Source organism: Penaeus monodon, chromosome 22 (genome assembly GCF_015228065.2).
Source record: "Penaeus monodon isolate SGIC_2016 chromosome 22, NSTDA_Pmon_1, whole genome shotgun sequence".
Lineage (NCBI taxonomy): Eukaryota > Metazoa > Arthropoda > Malacostraca > Decapoda > Penaeidae > Penaeus > Penaeus monodon.
Genome location: NC_051407.1, coordinates 35,115,929 through 35,116,409, shown reverse-complemented (window position 1 = coordinate 35,116,409; position 481 = coordinate 35,115,929). Strand labels below are relative to the sequence as shown.

Here is a 481-nt window from a genome sequence, read left to right as displayed (position 1 = left end):
ACGAGTTCACTGTTTTCTATTCCTCTTTTATTAAGATATACATTGTTTAAGGGGATTCTGGATTTCAAACATGAGCATATACTTTAGTGGACAGATAATGTTTTGGTGATATTGCTTAAGGTCAGCTACCAACTGAAAGCTGAATAAGGTTAATTTAAACCAATCTAATCTAGTTGTTGAAAATATCCTCGCTTAGGAAATGCACGCAACATCTTTCAAGTTAATTTAAATCAAACGCATATAAGCGGCCTGATTATCATTACAACATTGCTATAAATCAATGAGTTGTACTTGCAATAGGATTCCTATTGATGTATGCAATGTTGACAGAAAACACTGATGCATTTCCTTTTACTTCAGTTCTTCTTTTCGATCATTATTTTTACTGGTAAAATCCCACAACCTCGTAGATAAAGTTATTACAGTCACAAGACAGTTTATAGACCTTTACTCGAATACAAAATTCCTTTTGAGCCACACC

General features: G+C 33.3%; 1 pseudogene; it reads right to left on the bottom strand.

Moving 5' to 3' along the window:
* The window catches only part of LOC119587097, an 83,114-nt pseudogene that overhangs the window by 22,830 nt on the left and 59,803 nt on the right, over positions 1-481 (bottom strand).